Below are 22,328 nucleotides of genomic sequence, written 5' to 3' on the forward strand. Positions count from 1 at the left end.
AAATACAACTTGGTACTATTCTGTTCAGGATTTTTTGCATTTATATTCATTGAGGATGTTGTCCTGAGGTTTTCTGTTTTTGTGATGTCTTCTGTGTGGCTCTGATATAAGAGTAATACTGCCTCATAGAATGAGATGGAAAGTGTTCCATCCTCTCTTATTTTTTGAGAGATTTTGTGAAAATTTGGTAAATATTCTCCATTAAATGATAGAATTTACCAGTGGGAAAAAATATCACCCGTAATTGGCTACAGTCAATGGCCTATAGAAGGCAAAGCTCTGGAAGACCGAGTAGCTATAGTAACAGGGTATTACAGAATATTCCCTCCAAGGTGAAGCATGTGGTTGCGTCAGGCACCTTCAGTCACAAAGAAAGAAGTGCATCTCTGCATTTGGCAGGCAGCTGGACAGGCTGATTAGCCCACAAGGCTGCCACAGGGAGGCTGTGTGGCATCTCTCAAAGTTCTTAGGCTTCAAACAAGTCCAAGTGGATCCTGAGCCTGTCTCCTCGTATGTAAAACGATCATAAAAAACTTCTTCATAAGGCTATGGTGACTATACAATGAGCTAACGTGTGAGAAAGCCCTTTCAAGCACTCATCCTTGGGTGTGGCCCCCACCACTTTGCAATCTGATGCCAGTCCAATGCCAAAACTTTCATCAACCCAGAATAAAAGCTGCCCCACAAGGATGGCAACAATTCTAATTTTTTCTAGTGTGTGTAGATACAGAAGTGCCTATGAAACACTAATGCAGAGTTTAAAGAAGAAGAATGCAACACCCTCCTAACTAGCACTCAAGTCAGAAAGAGAATGTGGCCACTTACCTGCAAAATGACACCAGATGAGAGGCAGATGCAGGCAGAAATCAACGAAGCTTCCACCCAGTGGCCTCAGTGGAACAGCCTCGCATTCAGTGAGACTGAGTGTGCACTAACTTTCCCTGAACCTCCAAACTCTGAAAGGACGAGTTGCGGTTGTTCCAAGCTCATCCCACCCCACTTCTGAGACAGGCAAGTTGCCAACTCTCCTCCTTGTCGGGACAAGTCACATTTCGAACACCAGAGGGCAGCCACTCCCCACGGATGGTGGTGCCTGGGAAAAACAACAGCAGACCCAAGGGTGCAATGGGCCTCAGTCTCCCAGAGCCCTCCTGGTCCTCTTCCTGCTCAGGCCTGTGCCACACATCAGAATGCTGCAGTGTAAAGACCCATAGTGTTGGTAACTGGGAGACCTGGGCTTGAATCCAACTTTGCCACTTCCTATCTGTGACCTTGAACAAGTGACCTTACCTCTCCAAGTCAATTTCCTCACCTAGAAAAACAGGGCACAAAAATAGAATCTGCTTCACAGGGTTACTCTATGACAAGTGAGACTGGTGGGTCCAAATACTGTCCAAAACAGTCATTGTTCTTGGGCATCCTAACTGTTCATCTACCTACATTCTTACCAGAGTCCTGGCAGGCAGAGTGGATAAACGTGATTCTCATTTTTCAGATAAAGAAATTGAGACTTAAAGGAGCTATCTGACCTGCAGGATAATGATGGCCAGAGTCACTTGATTTTTCTCAGCCTCTCTTTCTACCATTTCGCAGTGATGGCAGCTGGCCTGAAGAGTTCAGTTCAGTTCAGTCACTCAGCCATGTCCGACTCTTTGCGATCCCACGGACTGCAGCATACCAGGCTTCCCTGTCCATCACCAACTCCCAGAGCTTACTCAAACTCGTCCATCGAGTCGGTGATGCCATCCAACCATCTCATCCCCTGTCATCCCCTTCTCCTCCTGCCTTCAATCTTTCCCAGCATCAGGGTCTTTTCAAATGAGTTAGTTCTTCCCATCAGGTGGCCAAAGTATTGGAGTTTCAGCATCAGTCCTTCCAATGAATAGTCAGGACTGATCTCCTTTAGGATGGACTGGTTGGATCTCCTTTGCTGTCCAAGAGACTCTCAAGAGTCTTCTCCAATACCACAGTTCAAAAGCATCAATTCTTTGGTGCTCAGCTTTTTTTATAGTCCAATTCTCACATCCATACATGACCACTGGAAAAGCTATAGCTTTGTCTAGATGGACCTCTGTTGGCAAAGTAATGTCTCTGCTTTTTAATATGCTGCCTAGGTTGGTCATAGCTTTTCTTCCAAGGACCAAGAGTCTTTTAATTTCAAGGCTGCAGTCACCATCTGCAGTGATTTTGGAGCCCAAATAAATAAAGTCTGTCACTGATTCCATTGTTTCCCCATCTATTTGCCATGTGATGGCACCAGATGCCATGAATTTTTAGTTTTCTGAATGTTGAGTTTTAAGCCAACTTTTTCACACTCCTCTTTCACATTCATCAAGAGGCTTTTTAGTTCTTCTTTGCTTTCTGCCATAAATGTGGTGTCATCTGCATATCATAGGTTATTGATATTTCTCCCAGCAATCTGGATTCCATCTTGTGCTTCACCCAGCCTGGCATTTCACATGATGTACTCTGCATTTAAGTTAAATAAGCAGGATAACAATATACAGCCTTGATGTACTCCTATCCTAATTTGGAACCAGTCTATTGTTCCATGTACAGTTCTAACTGTTGCTTCTTGAACTGCATACAGATTTCTCAAGAGACAGGTAAGGTGGTCTGTTATTCCCATCTCTTTAAGAATTTTCCAGTTTGTTGTGATCCACACAGTCAAAGGCTTTGGAGTAGTCAATAAAGCAGAAGTAGATGTTTTTCTGAAACTCTCTTGCTTTTTCTGTGATCCAATGGATGTTGGCAATTTGATCTCTGATTCCTCTGCCTTTTCTAAGTCCAGCTTGAACATCTGGAAGTCCATGATGTACTTCACGTACTGTTGAAGCCTGGCTTAGAGGATTTTGAGCATTTTTTTGCTAGCATGTGAGACGAGTGCAATTGTGCAGTAGTTTGAACATTCTTTGGCATTGCCTTTCTTTGGGATTGAATTGAAAACTGACCTTTTCCAGTCCTGTGGCCGCTGCCGGGTTTTCAAAATGTGCTGGCATATTGAGTGCGGCACTTTCACAGCATCATCTTTTAGGATTTGAAATAGCTCAACTGGAATCCCATCACCTCCACTAGCTTTATTCGTAAGGATGCTTCCTAAGGCCCACTTGACTTCACACTCCAGGATATCTGGCTTTAGGTGAGTGATCATACCATCGTGGTTATCTGGGTCATGAAGATCTTTTTTGTATAGTTCTTCTGTGTATTCTTGCCACCTCTTCTTAATATCTTCTGCTTCTGTTAGGTCCCATACCATTTCTGTCCTTTATTGTGTCCATCTTTGCATGAAATGTTCCCTTGGTATCTCTGATTTTCTTGAAGAGATCTTTAGTCTTTCCCATTCTGTTGTTTTCCTCTATTTCTTTGCATTGATCACTGAAGAAGGCTTTCTTATCTCTCCTTGCTATTCTTTGGAATTCTGCATTCAAATGGATATAGCTTTCCTCTTCTCCTTTGCCTTTCTCTTTTGCCTTTAGCTTCTCTTCTTCTCTCAGGTATTTATAAGGCCTCCTCAGACAACCATTTTGCCTTTTTGCATTTCTTTTTCTTGGGGATGGTCTTGATCACTGCCTCCTGTACAATGTCAGAACCTCCATCCATAGTTCTTCAGGCACTTTGTCTATCAGATCTAATCCCTTGAGTCTGTTTGTCATTTCCACCCTGAAGAGACTTGCTCATAAAGTCCGTTTGTGATTCTGGTATTCTGAGGTCCAGAGAGGGCAAATATATTACCCAAGACTACATGGTGAGCAGGGGGCCAATCTGGCCCGCAAGGAGCCAGTCCTGTGGGCTCCTGATCTGGTGTCCAGCTGCCAGCCCCAGATACTCTGATAAGACAGTCTCATTGTTCTGTCCTGATTGATTGTCAGAGGATCCCATCCTTCTCCTGACTTCCTGACCAGTCTATGAGCTAGAAGAGAAAAGAAGTCTTTGGACTGTAAATTACTATGGAAAATCATCCGTGACATGTTGCCAAATGAAACAATTCAGTTCAGTTCAGTTTCAGTTCCTCAGCCGTGTCCAACTCTTAGCGACCCCACGGATAGCAGGATGCCAGGCTTCGCTATTCATCACCAACTCCCAGAGTTTACTTAAACTCAAGTCCATTGAGTCAGGGATGCCATCCAACCATCTCATCTTCTGTCGTCCCCTTCTCTTTCCACCTTCAATCTTTCCCAGTGCCAGGGTCTTTTCAAATGTGTCAGTTCTTTCCATCAAGTGGCCAAAGTATTAGAGTTTCAGCTTCAACATCAGTCCTTCCAATGAATATTCAGGACTGATCTCCTTTATGATGGACTGGTTGGATCTCCTTGCTGTCCAAGGGAGTCTCAAGAGTCTTCTCCAACACCACAGTTCAAAAGCATCAATTCTTCAGTGTTCAGCTTTCTTTATAGTCCAACTCTCACATCCACACATGACTACTGGAAAAACCAAGGCCTTGACTAGATGGACTTTTGTTGGCAAAATAATGTCTCTGCTTTTTAATATGCTGTCTAGGCTGGTCATAATTTTTCTTCCAAGGAGTAAGTGTCTTTTAATTTCAAGGCTACAGTCACCATCTGCAGTGATTTTGGAGCCCAAATAAATAAAGTCTATCACTGTTTCCATTGTTTCCCCATCTATTTGCCATGAAGTGATGGCACCAGATGCCATGATCTTAGTTTTCTGAATGTTGAATTTTAAGTCAACTTTTTCACTCTCCTCTTTCACTTTCATCAAGAGGCTCTTTAGTTCTTCTTCACTTTTTGCCATAAGTGTGGTGTCATCTGCACTCAATGAAACTGTGAACCATGTCGTGGTGGAGAGTTCTGACAAGGTGTGATCCACTGGAGAAGGGAATGGCAAACCACTTCAGTATTCTTGCCTTGAGAACCCCATGAACAGTATGAAAAGGCCAAAAAAATGAAACAAGTGATCTACAAAACAGTAAGTACCTGACCCCGTGTCTATTTTTGTGTATCAACAGAGGGGAAAAGTGGACAGTCATAACATGCTATGCTGTGCTTAGTCATGTCAGACTCTTGTGACCCCATGGAGCCCGCCAGGCTCCTTGGTCCATGGGGATTCTCCAGAGAAAAATACTGGAGTGGGTTGCCATGTCCTCCTCCAGGGAATCTTCCCAATCCAGGAATTGAACCCAGGCCTCCTGCACTGCAGGCGGATTTTTTACCATCTGAGCCACCAGGGAAGCCCAAGAAGACTGGAGTGGGTACCCTATTCCTTCTCCAGGGATCTTCCTGACTCAGGAATTGAACCAGGGTCTCCTGCATTACAGGCGGATTCTTTACCCACTGAGCTACCAGGGAAGCCCAGACGGTGATAATACGCAATGGTAAATATGCTTATCTCTAGGTGGTAGAATTACAGGTAAGCTTTGTATTTTCCCTTTGTATCTTTGTGCATGTGTTTCTAGGTTTATCCAATAAGCATATTTTATTTTTGTGTGTGTGTTGTTGTTGTTGTTTAGTTGGTACATTGTGTCCACTTCTTTTGCGACCCCATGGACTGCAGCCCACTGGGCTTCTCTGTTCATGGGATTTCCCTGGCAAGGATACTGGGGTGGGTTGCCATTTCCTGCTCCAGGGATGTGTGTATTATACTATTTCAATTGCCCATTTTTAAAAATTGCTATGTGAAGAGTCAGGGATCTTGGGCTATCTTCCACGTTAATTTACTGTGGCTTTGTACAAGTCTCTTAAGCCCCAGGAGCCTCAGTTCCTCCAACTGAAACATAGGGAGGCCCCACTGCCCCTTTCACACAGAGGCCCAGGGCCTTCCTGGTCTGGTTGCCTGGTCACATGGCTCCCTCTTCTCCTCAAACAAGCTTCCAAGCAGGATGACACCTGCCTCTGTCTCCATCTCCCTCACTCTATTCATTAATCCCTCACCTCCCTGTAGCTTGGGTTTTGCCCCCTATTCTCCAGCCCACATTCTGCATTCTGGTGATGGTGGCCTCCTCACTGCCAAAACCAATAGCCTCCAAGCCTCAATCTGCCCGCCCCCGCACCCCCCCCACCCTCCCCTCCCCAAACCCCTGCCTGGTCCCCCAGCATGGGGCTCTCTTGATCCGCCCTCCTCCTTGGAGCACGGTCGTCCCTCACCCTCTCGACCTAAAGCTTGCCTCAGTTTCCTCATCCCTCCCATTGCTGCTTCTCCCAGGGGTCTGCCGCGATCCGAGGTCCCCCTCTCTATCTTTGGCCTCCCTGGGGTGACCTCGCCCACACCATGAGCCTATCAAGTGGCCTCCATACCATCTCCAGCCCAAACCTGGCCCCTGAGCTCCAGGTCTGATAGCAAATCCCCATGGGCCCCACCTCACCCTCCACACAGCTGGGCCCCTTCTTCCCTCCATCCCCACCCACATCCCATGAACCTCCTCCATCGTCCACTCTGAAAATAGCTTCCCAGGTGCTGGCCACTCGGTTAGAACCACAAATGCACAGCCTGGACTCTGCCTCTCCTCCTCCCTGGCCACACAGAGTTGTCCCCAGGTCTTGGTCAACTCACCTCTTAAGGACTTCTCCAACCTACCCTCCTCCCAAGCCCTGATGAAGGCCCCACCACCACTCCCACAACAGTGAAGCCATCCTCGACAGCTCGCTCACACCCACAGCTCTCCATGTGAGCTTTCTGCACACCTTCCTGCAACAGCCCAGACCCTCTGAGCACTCCACCTGGGTCCCTCACTCATTCAGAAGACATCACCATGGACCTCCATACCTCTCATCCGCAGGACACCCCTGAACGTCCCACTGGTCTCCAAGCCTTCACTCTCTTTCCCTCCAGCCTGGCCCCAAATGCAGGTTATATCATCAGTATCCTTATAGCTATTACTGAGTGTTTAGTGTGTGTCAGACACTGAGGGCTTTACCGGTACTCTCATTTATTCATGTATTCCTCACAACAACTGCCTAAGGAAAATACCTACTGTTGTTCTCTCCATTTCAAAGATGAGGAAAGTCAGGTATATAGAGTTGAAGTGACCCACTCAAGGTGGTATAGTTAACTATATCCCTTACTAAAGTCTTGGAACTGGGATTTGGATGCAGAGCCTGATCTGACTGCAGAGCACCCACCTTTAACCACTATGCTACACTGCTAATTGACCTCTTCTGCCAGAAACACCTGGAGGATAAAGTTCGCATGCCTTTGGGGACCCTCAGACACACCTTTTTCAGTCCTGTCACCTACCGTGCCCAACTAGTGCTTCCTAGCTTTCCATCCTGACTGCCCTCCTTACCTGTCCACTTCCACATTTCAACTCATGTCTTTTTGCCACTGAGTGTTGGTCTGGCTTGACCCCAACTCCAAACATCAAAGCCCTCCCATCCTTCAAGGCCATCTCCAAAGCTTCTCCCTCCATGCTAAGCAGGTCATGTTGAAAAGCAGCTATGATGGGGGACTGGCCAGCAACTGAGAGACAGGGGACCTGAAAGCCTGATCCTTGCCATTCCAGAAGGTAAGGCGGGGCGGCGGGGGTGGGGGTGGGGGGCAGGGGGAGGGGAGTGGGCTGGAGACCTCAAACCATGCCTCACTTTTTTCATGAATAAGATTGTGGGGGCGGGTGGGCCGGGGGTGGGGGGGCTTCCCTGGTGGCTCAGTGGTAAAGTATCTGCCTGCCAATGCAGCAGACATGGGTTCGACCCCTGGTCCTGGAAGAGCCCACATGCCTTCCAGCAACTATGCTATTGAGCCCATACTCTAGAGCCTGGGAACTACAACTCCTGAGACCAAGTGCTACAACTATGGAAGCCCTCTTGCCTAGAGCCTGTGCTCTGCAACAAAAGAAGCCATCAGAATATTCTTATTCAGCATATTCAGAATATTCTCATGCACCACAACTAAAGAGTAGCTCCCACTAGGTGCAACTAGAGAAAAGCCCTTGCAGCAACTGAGACCAGCACAGTCAAAAACAAATAAATAAAAGATTGCGGGGATAAGATAAGACCATCCTTGGCAGCCCACCTTGCTCTAACAGTCTGAGGCCCTATGCGTTCACGGTCCCTGGAATGGTGGTGAAGTTAACCTCTTTAAATCCCTCTAACACTCACACAATGGAGAGAATGTTAGAGCTGGGAAGGCCTTCAGAGAAAAATAATCCCACCCCTGCTCCCTCCCCCCTCCCCCACTCCAAGGGATGCTTAGGCCCAGAGAAGGGCAGAGGCCTGGCTAGCCATCTGGGGAGTGGTGGAAGGGAGGCAGCGCTCCCTGCTTAACGCAGGACCCATCTCAGCAGGTCCCCAGCCCTGCAGAGAAAGGAGGGGAGGAGCCTGGAAGGGCAAAAGCAGCTGAACCTGGCTCTGGGCCGGCTTGGCCTGCCCATCCCCAGGAGGCCTCAGTAGTTTTCCATCCCTGGCAGGCCTGTAGCCCAGGACCTGTGCTCCTGTCTCCCCTTACCCCCAACATTCCTCCGCACACTCAGGCAGCAAAGTGGCATTCAGGGCCTGATGGGGAGGGCCAGGAGGGAGGCCCACACACAAAGACTCACAGATACCAGTAAAGCCACAAACATGTAGATCCAGAAAGATAACACACATCCAGATGAGACAAAAGGATCCAGACACAAACAACACACACCGAAACAATATGCCCACCCGCCAGACACGTAGACCCGTTCTCAGAGGCACACACAGAGATATGCATCCCGCGCGCAGGCACACACAGGCACGTTCACACCCGGAGACTCCTGTGCACACTGGGCAGACACCCACCCCCCAGCCCCTGCCATGCTCCCTCCTCCCCCTGAGCCCCCACCCTGCTTGTCTAGATCAAATATCAGTTAGGGAAAGGGAGAAAAGTCCTGAGCTGCCCCAGTCCTGGGAGACAACAAGGGCTAAACAGAACCCAGAGCCCAGCCAGGCTCCCTCAGCCCAGAGAAGGCGCCAGGTTTTAATTCCAGAGAATTCACCAGACAATCCCCACCCTGTTCCCAGAGGCCAGGGTGAGGTTGGTTCTAGAGCATCACCCCTCCATGACCCTTTCTCCAGCCTCTCAGACTCCTTGTCCCCAACTCTTAAGGGCAGAGCAGAGGGGGCTCCCAGCAGCCGTTCTCCTGGTTCATTTCCCTCCAAGCTCCTCTCCACCACCACACCTGTCTCCCTCTCTCTGTCTGCCCCATTCAGCCCCACATCCTCCACTCCAAGATTAACTCCACATCTTCACTGGATCCATCACACTCAAGAACCCAGAAACACAGCTCCTTGACAGGACGGACCCACTGGTTTACACCCCATGGGATGTTCCATAACTGCCTGGTGGCCAGGGGGTCCAGCCCAAGGACTGCATGCACATGCTGTCCCGTGTTGTCAGCAGACGTGGCTCCAGTTCCAGCCTCACCCCAACTGTCTGGGAACCTTGGACCTGTGGCTTCAACTGTTTTGAGCCTCATTTCCCTCATTTATAAAATGGGGACCATGATGCCTCCCAGCTCTCCACAATGTATGTAGTTTATCACGGGGCCTAATTAAGACCCCTGGTTTTAACCAAGAAATAGGCTGTGAGACTATACGGTCTAGTGATGCCAGCGTCAGTGTCCCTGTCTGGGTATCGAGGTAACTCTTGCTACTCGGGGTGGGGAGTGAAATACCCTGTCCGGAGCAGACGGCTTCCAGCGGGGGCGCCCGCCACTGGGTTCCGCTCCCCGGCCCCACTCGACCCGGTTCCCACGCCGTCTGGCCCCCGCCGGCGCGGGCTGTCAGCCGGAAGGGATTTAGGATCAGCTGCGTCGGCACAGAGGCCGCCTTGTCCCGGTGGGGACCTGAGGCCGCAGTCGGGCCGCGCGGTCACGTTGCTCGGCGGCCGCGGTGCCAGCGGCCCCCCGCCCCCCGCCCGACCTGGGGCCGCTTCAAGGGCGGGCGCCGGATTTCCCAGCCCCGCGCCCAACGCCCCGCGGGCTATTTGGGGACCTCGCAAGGGGGCACGGTTTCCGCCCAGAGACGGAGGGGGGCGGCTGGCGCGTCCGCTCCCACCCTGTCCACCCGCAGGCAACCGCTGAAGCCCACTCCTCAAGCTGGGTCTCCGTCCCTCCCCCGCAAAGGGCGCGGGCCTGGCCTCCTCCCCGCTTCTCCCAGGCATCTGGAGGATGACCACAAAATTTCCCCAGAAAATGCCTTGGAACCTGGGAAATCTCTCAGGACAGGATGAACTCAACTGAAGATGGATTGCCGGACCGCGATGGGGCGCGGGGGCGGGGTGGGGGATGGGGTGCGGATGATGCCTGGCTGTGTGTTCGGTGTTGGGACAGGCTCAGAGCGTGCTGGGTCAGGCTGCTGGATACAGTCACAGTGTTCTGGGCCTGAGCTGGAAGCCAATCAGATGTTATCAGATGCAGGGTTGGGATCTGCTGGGTGTTGGGACCCTCTCTGGATGTGGGATCTTCACTGAATTTCTGGATCCAGTTGTAGGGATCCATTCAGGCCAACTGTGCAATGGAAGCAGATCCAGAGGTATGTGGTCCAGGTGTGGGGGTTGTTTCCCTAGGTTCCCAGTCTGGGTGAGGTGTTCCTCTCTAGGTTAGGTTGTTGGGGCCCTCTCTGGTGTGGCTGTTGCAAAATGTTGGGGAATCTTCTCTGGGTGTCAAGGGTCTGGGTTTGGACACCTGCCCAGGCAGATTAGGTCCACGTGTTAGCAGCCACTCTAGATTTGTTTGGACAAAATGTTTAGCCCCACAGCCTTCCACTGGTCTGAAGGCACACATCCTGCTCACCATCCGCCCCTGTTCATCGAGACCCCTGTGGGACTAGTTAATGGAGGGTCTGTGGCAGCTCAGCTTGACACCCCTCTTCAGAACCCAGGAATTGAGGGAGACCCTGGACTCCAGCTGGGAAGTGGAGCGACGGCAATCTGTCCAGATGTATGTCCTTTCCCTTCTCTACCTTCATTTCCTCACCAAGAAAATGAAAGAGTTGGATTTGGTATTCTCTGAGGTCCACTACACTGCCCTCTCCCTGTCCTTCCCTACACACACACACACACACCCACTAGGCGCTCATTCCCATCTCCCCACACCCTACACACACACACACGCGCGCGTACACACACTTGGTGCTCATTCACATCTCCCCACATTGGTTCACACTGGTCTTCCCGCCCAGAATGTGTTCTCCTTTCCCTCTCCAGCCTCTACGAGAAGGCCTTCCTTACCCCAGCCCCACTTTCCAGCCTGATTCTCCTGACTCTTTCCATTCAGCTGGGAGCTCTCTGAAGGCAGGGCCCTATCTTCTCCTAGCCCCCCACTCCAAAGCCTCGTTCTAGATGAACATGGGGCTCAGGGGCTCATTCTCAGCTCAGCCACCGTCCCAGGTTGGCAGTTGACCCTCTAAGAAGAAGAAGAATTTCTTTAGTCTCTAATACCCCAAATGGTGGGGTGGGCACTAAGCGGATTTAGGCGGCCTGTCTCCTGCCCACACCAATCCTTCTTTCCAGGCCACTGCACCCATGTGACAGACAGTCTGGGGCACCAGGGAGCCCTCAGAATCACATGGGCACAGGAGGGTGGCTGGAAATTGACTGCCCAGCTCTAGGTCTCCTGGTAGCTATGTCCCAAGCAAACAGAAATCAGAAACCCCGGAGGGCAGGAGTGATCTAGATCACTCACCCTGTTTTCCACACCAACTTACATAGTTAAGCGTGTGAGCATGACCATCCACATACACTCAGATGTGCAAACGCACATACACACACACACACACGCATGCACACTGACAGAACTAAGCCAGATTCTGAGCCAGACGTTTCCATCACCAACAACATTTCCTAGTCCTCTGAACAGCCCTGTGAGAATCACTAGCCCCATCTGCAGATGAGGAAACTGAGGCTCAGAGAGGGGAAGGGACTAAGCTGAGACCACACAGCTGTCAAACGTGGAATCAGAACTCAAAGCCATGCCCTTTGCATGGCACCACTAGGATGCACATGCGTGCGCACACACACACACACATACGTGCAAATGCACACACAACTTACACATTTGTGCTCAACTCCTGAACTAGTCATTGAATACCAAAGCTAGAAGGGGACTTAAGAGATCATCTTGTCTATGCCATCCCACTTTACAGAAGGAGGGGAAGGGATTTATTTAAGTTTTCAACACATTTATGAAGTGGCAGAACCAGGACTCAGATTCACATCTCTGTTGTCACACAGAGTCATGTGTACACACATCCACACACCGCACAGCTTATCCAGAGACTGTTACACACAAACCCATGTATGTATACATAGACACAGACAGCCGTTCCCACCACACACGTCCCCAGTTGGTTTGTATGTCTGCACACGTGGCATTGCACATGTTCCCCTCATCACACACACATACACAGTCATATGTGGTCACACACAGCACATGTTCACTCACACTCATCACACACCGTCCTTTCACTCATCTATCTAGTCACTCACACGTACTCAGACACCCACGTTCTCTCACTCACATTCACGTGTACCACCGTCCTGTTGCAGAAGAGATGAGTCGACCCTGATCTGGGACCCTGCGTAGCTAAGGCTATAGACCCAGGGATGGGAGCTATGCACTGAGCCTTTAAGAGGGGGTGTCTGCAACCAGCATGGTGTTGTGTGGGTGCACCCTGGCATCACCATCGGTGGTTTTGGGAAATGTGCACTGCCAGCAGTTCCCCACAGGCCCAGGCAACTTGTCTTGGCCAAACCCAGCAGGTAGCCCCAGAAAGTGCCAAGTCATGGGCCAGGAGTGGCCTGGCCTGGCCAGGCTGGCGGCAAAACTGGTCCCAGCTTGCGAGCTGATATTTTTCTTCTGCCTGGAGCCACACTAGGGATGTTCCTCTCTGAAAGGGCCAGACCCTGAGTCATGAGGCCTCTTCCAACACCCACTGAAGATGAGGATCAAGGCACCAGGATTTGGGGGCAAAGCACCCAGAGCTGCTAATGGGATTTACCAAAGTTGGTAAGCCAACTAATGTATATATCTAATACAGACTAATCCCAAAGCCTAGTCCATGAACAGAGACAGCTGTCAAAGTCCTCTAACAGATGCTCTGAGCTGGACAGACCAGACACATCAACTAACAATTACAATGCTGGGGTTGAGGGGATGTCACATAGAGACAGACATAGCATATGGGAGCCTGGGGCAGGGTGCCCCTTGGACCAGTGGTGGGTCCACTGGATCTGGGTCCGAAGTGGTGACTAGGAATTCACCAAGACGCTTTTTTTCAGATGAAAAATTGTGTTTCAGGGAATGGAGACCAGCATGAGGGTGGGCTGAAGTGGAGGAGTAGAGAGGGTGGGCTAGAGGTACAAGAAATGAGGCCAGTTGAAGTCAGCTATTCAACACATATTTATCAGTATCTACTATGTGCTAGATGAGGACACGCAGAATGTACAAGCCTCTCCCTCGAAGAGCTCAAGTTCAAGGGTCCCAAATTCAAGTGCTTTCTGGTGATAAGCAGGTGGTGTAGATGGACAAGCGGGAGTGTGAACAACAGAGTGGTGGGGCTTGTGTCTAATAGGAGAGTCCATGTCCTGTCAAAAGCATTTCTGTTCAAGAATATGTGTCAATCCATGACAGCCAAAAACACTGATTTATGGATGGGTTCAGATGATAGACCCTGAATTTGGAGGACGCCTACATGGGGAGCGAAGGAGTTTGAGCCTCACCCTGTAGATGGGCCTAAGACCCACGGGAGATTCTTGCCATGAAAAGGCGTTTGTCACAGGAACCTCCTAGAGACACTCCCACACTGTGGTCACTGGACCAAAACCGGCTGCGTGCCTGTTGTCCATGACTCCCAATGACAAGGACAACGTTCTGCTTTGCCCCCATCACAACTCTTCCCTGGCAAGGGCCACTCTGCCCTCATGCGCATGTTCATCCTCAGCCCCTCCTCCTACCCTACCCAAAATCCTCCTTTCTCTGCCCACATCTTGCAGAGAAAAGCTGATGACATTAGGCCCTCCCACGTTTCTCTTTCTGACCCAAGCCCCTCGCAAAAGGCCAGTGCACAAACACACACACACACACACACACACACACACACACACACAAGACCTCTGTAAGGCAGGGGGCTTAGACGAGTTGACCAGGAAATGATTCTCTGTGTGTTCCACCTCATGGAAATGTCAGAATGGCCTGAGAGATGAAAATGCCTGACTTGGCATCCTGGTTCCTCTGAAACCAGGAAACTGGGAGCTAGGTTGGCATCCAGGCAGGAGTGGGGAGCTTTGAACTTGGGCTTCAGAAGCGCTCTCCCACTGGCTAGAGAAGGAGGGTAGCGTGGCCAGGTGCCCAGTGTGGCCCGTCCCCTCCCTGACACATTTGCAGACCCCACATGCTTGGCGGTAGAGCCTGGGAGCTGCCCCAGGCACATCCCGGCAGCTCCTCCCACTCCCCACCAGCCACAGCCTCCCTCCTGGACCTTCATTAAATTATTCTGCCCCACTGGTCCCAGGCTCAGACTGCCTTTGATGTGCGTCCTTTTAGCTTCTAAGGCCAAGCCCAGACCCTTCACAACAGGCCAGGCTGATGGTCTCTGACAGCTTCCCTGGGGCCCCAGGATGGCAGGACACCAAGGCCCACTCTCATGCCCACAGGACACACGCCCAGGCCCCCGTGGGCAGCCAGAGATTCCCACATTTACATGCAACACTCACTTGCACACTCATCTAGTCCTGGTGGGGCCTGCCCTGTAGCACAGAAACATCTCCCCTGGCACACTCAAGCACACCCATGTGGACACACTCATGCACACAGATATTTGCACACACCCACCTATAACACTTGCAGCACACACACCCCTCACACACTCCCCTCTCACAGGCTCACACCACAGTGCCTGGCTCTCCCATGAGGCTCCGGTGCATTCTTCTGCCATCTCACCGAGCTCCTCACCTTCCTCATCATTTGGAGGTCATAATATTGTGACTGTGATCCCAGACAGCCTGGCTTCAGTTCTTAGGGATCCCACTTAAAGCTATGTGTCCGTGGGCAAGTTACTAACCTCTCTGGACCTCCATTTCCTTTCTTGTCAAAGGGGAATGGTAGTGGCATCTTCCAAGGGCTGTTGTGTGGCTTAAATGAGGTTGTATACTTACCCTGTTCAACAATGCCTGGCACGTTGTAAGAACTCAACAAACACAGCTGTTGCCTCTTGCCTCTTCCCTTTCATTTCCTTTTCCTCAGTTGTATCAAAACCATGACTTTTTCTAAAAGTGCCGAGTTTCTTCATGCTTCTGACCCTTTGCTTAGGATGTTCTTTCTATTGGAACCAACTCTGCCCCATTTCTCCCCCCTTCCCATCCACCTGATGCGCTCCTCCTCAACTTGTTAAATCTGACTCTAGGGGACCCTGCCCTCCACCAGCAGAACTGATTACTGACCACTTTGCATCCCACCCTGCCCTGAATTGTCCATCTCCTAAACCTGTGAGTCCCTGGAGAACATGGGGCCTCATGAAAGTCATCTCTTTGATTCTGTACCCAGCACTGGCCATGGGTCACTGAAAGTGTCAGTGGCATGTGAGGAAGAAAATCATAATGAAGAATCAACAAGAGGCACTTGTGCAACTGATTATTAAAGGTTATAGAAACTATGTAGCCTAGAGGACAGATAGAAACAATCATAATATTCCAGTAATGATAGCTGACTATAGGGAATGGGAACTTTGGGCAAGCTCAGCATTAAGGGCTTTCTGCTTAATGCTTCAGCAATGCTGTGAGGCTGTGCTGGTGACGCGTCTATCGCTCGGGGCAATGAATGAGGGAAGCATGTGGATGCTTCCAATGCATTACTATGCAGGAGCAAGAAGGAACATAGCAGTCTACCTACAGGAACTTGGACAGACCTCAAAATCATGGTGTTGAGTAAGAAAATTAGGGACCAGAAAGATTTATGGCACAGTATCATTTTTGCAAGTGAACTCCCCAAGGCATATTTATAAAGACAAACGCTTTTTAAAATATATATTTATGTATTTATTTGACTGCACTGAGTCTTAGTTGCAGCATGCAAGATCTTCAGTTGCAGCATGTGGGATCCAGTTCCCCAACCAGGGATTGAACTCTGGCCCCCTGCATTGGGAGCACAGCGTCTTAGCCACTGGACCGCCAGGGAAGTCCCAAGACAAACATATTTTTAAGGACATATTTTAAAAATACATATTGGAGTGGATTCCTAGATTGAGGAAGGAAGTACGGAATAAGAACAGGATCTGGGAAGAGAGGAAAAATTAAACTGGCAGAGAGGACTCAACTCTGTGCACCTGAAGTCCAATCAAACAAAAAAAAAAATCCGATCCATGCGAAGTGTATCATTTTTATCTCTCTTTCAGTTGAGAAAATAAACTAGTTATATTGTCTGTCTTTTATTTAGATGTTGATTTTAGGGCATCTAAACAGCATCATTGTTGATAATTTTCCTTAAGGCAAAGACAAGTTTAATCTTCTTCTGATTCTCTCCTTTTCTTCTCTCTCTCCTCCCTCACAATCCCCTTCTTATTCTCCGGTTCTTACTCTAAGAATCATTCAGTGAGGCCCTGATTGAAGCCTGAACTAGATTGAACCTTGAAACAAGGGCAGACCCCACAAACTCCATATCCTGCATAGGAATGAATGAATGAGTGAATGAATGAATGAGTGAATGAGCAAGGGAAGGAAGAGAAACAGAGGAGAGGTAGGGATGAAGTAACAAGATTCCTCAGAAGCCTGAAGAATGGGTGGACTCTCCTAGAACACTCTTTTTTTCTCCACCCCTATCCTAGGCGTGAGTCCAGGGCTGGGGCAGGGGGAGAAGGGCAAAGGGCTAAAAACTAGATAGCTGATCTCCTCAAATCCTCCCATCACGAGGAAGTGTTGCTTCCATTATCAGGAGGCAGCTGGCCCTGGCACAAGTTCCTGGAGCCACAGGTTAGCATCCGTCGCTTCAGGGATTCCCAAATCCCATGTGATGTGAAAGCCTGCTCTGCACTGGCCCTTGGATCAACAACAAGCACAGTAACTACTGATGCCTTCATCTGTTTATTCCTTTTCAATTCTCATATGAAGTATGCACATTAAAGATTATCCCCATTTTGCTGCTGAGAAAACTAAGACTCGGAGAGGTTAAGTCTCTTAAAGTGACTCAACTCTCAGTAACTGAATAAAAGCAAGTACTTTCTGGATACCCACTCCATATCAACACCTCCAGCCCTCTGTAGACCTTAACACAGCTGATTCCACCACAGCCTATGAGCTGTGGGGTCACTGCCGCGTCTCACAATTGGTGAACCAAGATGCAGAGACGGCAAGTGACTGTCACAGAGTCACACAGTGAACACGTGGGGGACACGGAAGTTAGATTAGATGGTCTCGTTCCAGGGCTTCCTCTCCCCACGCCCATGCCATGCTGCATTCTGCAGGATAAACCAGTCATGTGGAGTGGGCTAGGAGGTGGGGGGTAGGGTACTGGATTTCTTGGCACCTGGGGACCCTGGCTTCCTGCCAGTCAAATGGGGGCCCACTGCGAATGAGGTCAAGGACACACAGGGTCAGTCTGCCCATAGCCTCCCCAAGGGCCCCTAAGCCCGGGGAGATGGGAGAGGCCACCTCCCTCTTGCTTTCCCCGCCAGAGCTGAGTGAGCTAATCCTGGGGAGAAGACACATTAGTCCAGAAGAATCAGTCCCAGCCTGCTGTGCTGAGTCAGCAGGAAGTACAGCCCTGGTTCTGCCAGCTACGTGAGCCCCTGCACGGCCACCACGGCTGCCCGCCCAGTGCGGCCCCCGCCGTGGGCATGCCCCCATGTGCCTGTTTCCTGCTGACCTGCCCACTAGAGCACTCCCCAGCTCAGCAGTCCTGAGCCTCCCGCCCTGCCCACTTTGCTAGCAACAGACCTGTTTCTCCGAGCCATCCCCACTGACCCCCATAGACAGCCATCACCTCCAGCACAGATAACGAATCCTCACCTCCCTTTGCCCTGCTCCCCCTGCCCCAGCCTCCTCAGAAGGAGGACTTGGGGGAATATAGGGAGTCTTTTCCCCACATCCAGCCACACTGTCAGGTCCGGAGAGGCGGGCTGCGGGCAGCTCAGGCAATCTAGGGGAACCTGCTAGCTGTACTGCCACTCTCGGGGTAATCAACACCATTCTGCTCATCACCCCTGCCTCCACCTCCCTATTCCTGCCACTAGCACCGGGACCGAAACTGTCACCACGACCCGATGGCAAGGCTACTGTAGACTCACCACTGATCCCACCGTCTGTACCACCACCACTTCCGTTGGTTAGTTCTATCAGCTAAGACAAGCGGGTGTCACCAAGACCATCAGAGAAGCACTGCCAGCGGCACTGACACCACCGTCAGTATCTTCACCCCCAACGTGAGACGTCAGTAAAATCACTTTGACTAACAGCATTACACCATTCTTATATGAACTGCACTCTCCGGGTCACCACCATCCAAGGCAACTGTCATTTTACCACCAAAAATACAACCATCATCTGCAACTCCAGTACCACCCTTGCCTTTACCACGATCACCAATACCAACATCATTTATGCCCAACCGCCTTCACTGTCACTCTTACCACTACCATAATCGATACCATCATCACTGCCCTTTACCCACCGCCACCATTATGGCTTCTGTCCTCACCGTAACTCTACTCAGCACGACTAAACTGGACACCACCAATGCCAACATCACCATCTGCGTAATCACTATGTAACTGTAAACAACGCCAGTGTCTCCATAACTTCAGTCAACACGTCTAAACATGGTACTACCAACATCCATACCACCATCTCTGTAACTGAGATGGTCACCACAGAGTGGTCAGCAATACCTTCCCCAACATGAATACTCCATCACCCCCAAACTGTCACCACCATCACCTCTTTATCAAATGAGAAGCATTTGCTCTTTACCTGAGCCTGTTTCTATGCCAGGCAGAATCGAAAACAACCATTGAAGGAAAACAGAGTTCTTCTACCTTATTGTTCTGACAATATAATTATTTGCCCACTCACTTCCCATTAATGTCCTCCTCTGAACAGGCTTGATTGTTTGCTAAAATGGTCCGTTTAGCGATTCACAGAGGAACAGCCATGCATGCCTGAAAAACAGGAGCAGTTACACGAGTCACCCCCTACTGTCTGTGACATCAAGGAGTCCAGCTCCCAACACCACACACCCTTGTCCCTCCGTACCTCCCTCAGACATTCTGGGGCTCTGTAGATGTGTCCATCTGTCCAAAGTAGACTTGATCCCTTCCCTTACCCAACTTTGGTTCTGCTGTAGAAAAAGAGAACAGAATGTAGCAAGAGGGCTGGTCTGAGAGCCCTAGATCCCAGCCTTGGTTCCATCACTGACTCTCTGTGTGGCCTTAGCAAACTCACTTCCTTTTCTCTGCCCCAGTTTCCCCACCTGTAAAAGAAGGAACTTTGACTCTGGTGCTTAAAAGGTGTTTTGAACTGAGACACTCCTAAGACAAATCTGAGCCCTTTTTCCAGAATGTCCCTTTAAATGAAAAAAACAGAGGCTGCAAGTCATCTCTTGGTGTCTCCAATAGACTCCCCTGACCAGCATGTCCCAGGATCTCCAGGGAGACCTCCTGGAGCCCAGAGACGCTGCTGCCTGAGTGGGGTGGGATGTGAAGGGTTAAGCAGTCAGGGCTGTGCACGACCAAACCTCTCAGATGAAAGACTGGTCCTAGAGAACGCCACGTGGCTGTTGTGGTTGGCAGGCCGGGGCAATGGGACCAGGCTAGGTCCCGAAGGAAATCCCCTCCTGGTCTCACCAGAACAAAGTGGTGTTTTACGAAAACGCCATTGTTCTTGGGCAAGTCTTTCCCATCTCAACATAAACCAGGAAGCAGTGCTTCCTTTCCTTGGGCGAGACCCCAAGGTCCCCTCCACCGGTCGATGTGGGGGGAGAAGAACGGAGTTTTTCCTGTCTGGAATGATCAGCCACAAAGCCCCTGCCCAGCAATAGCCAAGGCTCCCCAAGGCTGGTATGTGTGTGTGAGCACGGGGGGCAGGCACATGTGCATGTGTGATGGAGTGAGGAGAGGAGAAGAAGCAAAGGGACACCCAACCCAGTCTCTTGACTCCAAACAGAACTCTGTAGCAGGAGCCAGACTATGAAAAAGGTATCACAGCCCATCCATCTCCCCACACCGCTGTGCCCCTCAGGCTTTCTTCCATGCCCACCAACGTGGCAATCTTGTTTCCGTCTACGGCCTTGGCACACGCTGCTCCCTCTGCCTGGAACCCTCCGCCCTTCACACACTTGCTCTTCTCATCACTTTGGTCTCTGTCCTAACATCATTGAAGACATAAGTGTTGAATTGCTTGCTCAGTGTCTGCCTTTCCTGACTCCATGAGGTCAGTTTGTCCATCTTGCTCATTGTTGCATCCCCGGCACCTACCATATGATAACCCCAGTGTGTGTGTGTGTGTGTGTGTGTGTGTGTGTGTGTATCCCCACCTTCATCTCCACCCCGTATAAAAAACAGGTCACGGCAGCCTCTCAGGCAAGGAAACCAAACTCAAGCTGGAAATCAGAGGCTTTCAGCCCTTGGAGAGCAAGCATCCTGTCTAAACACTCCATTTTGCTGCAGGGGAAACCGAGGTGTAGAGCCTGGAAGGCCCTGGCTGTTGGTCAGTAGGAGCTGCTGAGCTAGACTCCAGGTCTGCTGACGCTAGAGCTGTCAGACAGGATTTCTTACCTGCTTTCCAAGCCTGGGCACAGCCTGGTGCTACTTCTCTCACCTCTTCAGATGCAAAACCCGGCTCCTGCCACAGCTGACATGTGCTCACCATGACTTTCCCACCTCCCTGAGAACTGACTTGATGAAAATCCAAAGAAAGATACAAAAAAATCCCTCCATAGGGCTCGGAAACTTCCTTCTCATCATCATCACCCCTGAACTTTCCGTCTATCACATTTATCAAGAGAAGGGTGAAATCACCCTCTGGGCATCCCTAGTGACCAGGGAGGCAGGTTTCTGGCTTTCTGTGCCTTTACACTTCATTTTTTTCTTTCTTGCAATGAATACTTCTGCTTTTGTTTCTATAGCTTTTGCTTGAACAAGGAAGGCTAATTTGTTTAAATTTTGGTGGATAAATAAAGGAATAGTAATACCTCTTTGTAGGAGCTGTTGGGAAGATTAAATAGGACGCTGTCCCAGCACAAGTAGATGCTTGATGAATGCCAGACCGTTTCCAAAGTCTAAAAAGCTATATAAACACAAGGAGTTACTTTCTAGGCAAGGAGCATTTACAGATTGTTCCTTTTAAAAATGTGTGTTTAGGCCTTCTGAGGAAAGGAGGCAGAGTCCTCCTTTTTTAATAAGAGTTCCCCTGAGGTTGGCTAGGCTGGGAAGTATTAGCTTTTTTTTTTTTTTCTTCTATTCTTCGCAAAATAATGTATATTCCCAGGTAAGACATGAAAGCAAGCCAACGAGCTGAACAGGTAACAGGGTTGATTGACACCAGTTCCCAAAGAGACAAAGAAACATAGGAGCCTGCTGTGTTCATTGCCTTCCTTTGAGGCTTCTAGATTTATCTCTTATCCCAGGCTAGTGGAGAGGACATAAACAGATGCACTTTGTGCCTCTAAGCAAAGCAAGATAGCGAACAGATAAAATTCCTCCCAGATAATTCAGATAAGCAGCTAGTAAGGGATTTAACCACCACCCACCACCTACCCCAGGGTGGAAAAGAGGGGGATGCAAGAGGGCTCTTCTCCCACCTCAAGTGCCTCTTAGAAAACCAAACAAAGAACTGTGATTTCTCACCTGAGAAGGAACAGTGGTTAGATTTCAGCCTCGACCCTTGAATTTCCCATGGAGATTCAGCCTAACCTGCAAGGGGGCTATGAGTTTGCAGTCGAAAGTTCAAAGCTGCTTGTGATTCTTCCAAATCAAAACTAACGGCGCATCTCTTTACACTATGCTGATGGAAAATTCCAGTCCCGTTACTAGTGGGAAGGTCTTCCCTGTTGTAAGGAGGCACAAGGGTCTGAAAGGCTTAGGTTACGTCCAGAAAACAAGGGAACAACCTCTGGAGCTCTTTGTAGCCCCAAGTGTGGTCTGAGGACAGGCCTTATCAGAGTCCCGGGACACCTGTTAGAAGAGCAAAATCTCAGGATCCACTCCAGGCCCGCTGAATCGGAATCTGTGTTATATCAAGATCCCCAGGTGATTCACATGAATGTTAATGTTTGAGAAACACTGCAGACTATCTCCAAATACCCACCAGAAGCTGACAGCCCTGTGGTTTTGGTGGATCAAAGGAACGTGGATGCCTGGGGCTGGGCCTCCTTAAGGGAACAGCACAGCAGACACGGCCCTGCCTAATTCTGCTGGTTCCTCATTCCTCCC

The 22,328-nt window shown here is 50.0% G+C and overlaps 1 long non-coding RNA gene across 1 annotated transcript; it reads right to left on the bottom strand.

Annotated features, from left to right (window-relative positions):
- Positions 1-18,939: 18,939 nt before the first annotated feature.
- LOC129655588 (uncharacterized) lies at positions 18,940-22,097 on the bottom strand. Its single transcript, XR_008716052.1, has 4 exons — positions 21,744-22,097; positions 21,089-21,183; positions 19,153-19,237; positions 18,940-19,058 (listed from the first exon to the last, which is right to left on the bottom strand). It is a non-coding gene; the product is annotated as an uncharacterized LOC129655588 (long non-coding RNA).
- Positions 22,098-22,328: the final 231 nt, after the last annotated feature.

Source organism: Bubalus kerabau, chromosome 6, assembly GCF_029407905.1.
Source record: "Bubalus kerabau isolate K-KA32 ecotype Philippines breed swamp buffalo chromosome 6, PCC_UOA_SB_1v2, whole genome shotgun sequence".
NCBI classification, from domain to species: Eukaryota; Metazoa; Chordata; class Mammalia; order Artiodactyla; family Bovidae; genus Bubalus; species Bubalus kerabau.